We start from the raw sequence: 813 nt of genomic DNA on the forward strand, positions 1-813 counted from the left end.
CTCAGGTCCCTTCTGACCCTACCAAGTATGAAACTATGAAAGCAGTGCAAAAGCATTTAGCCTGATTTAAAGTGTTCTGCACATACTCCTCTTGTTTCATCTATACACATATGAACAATTCCTGAATCAGCCATATGGTAGCAGTTGCTTCCTGTAGTTTTTGCATAAGAGCATTACCCCTCTATATCCCCTATGCCTCAATCTGTAATAAAAACCAGCTATTTTTAAGGAGAAAAACTAAGTTTACCTGTTATTAAAAAGTTTGTAGCCACTTTGTGTCCTCAAACCATTCAGGCATGGGTCCCATGACCTCTGTGCTGGTAGAGGTCTGCCTAAAAAAGGAAGTATTAAAATCATACTAACTGCAGCAGGTGGTTAGCATTAGATGATTGGACAGTAAGCAAAAACACCAAGCAGCTACAACTTGACTGAAGTTCTGGTAGACAGAGCAAAGCATGCAACCTTGTGTTCAACTGGGAGTGCAACACCCTGCAAGAAGCATTTTCTCAGCTGTATGCTGCTGCGTCCCAGCCCACTTGTGATACTTCTGGGTCATAGGTAGGCTTCTTTGGGGGTCCATGCCAGGATAGGGTGAAGCAGGGCTGGCAGGTATAAGGCTGGGGAATGGGCTTGAGTAGGGGTAGCATGGTGCAGGGTGTAGTCAGAGCCATCAGGGTATGAGGTTAGAGGGTGGAGCTGGTGGGATGAGGCAGCACAGTGTAAACCATCACTGAAGTCAAGCAAGGTTGCCATCCCAAGAATTTTTTTTTGTTTCATTTTTTTTTTTACTGCAAGCTTTTTAATGCCAACCAA

Source organism: Gavialis gangeticus, unplaced genomic scaffold, assembly GCF_001723915.1.
Source record: "Gavialis gangeticus isolate Ggan-Ray unplaced genomic scaffold, GavGan_comp1, whole genome shotgun sequence".
In the NCBI taxonomy this organism is placed as follows: Eukaryota; Metazoa; Chordata; order Crocodylia; family Gavialidae; genus Gavialis; species Gavialis gangeticus.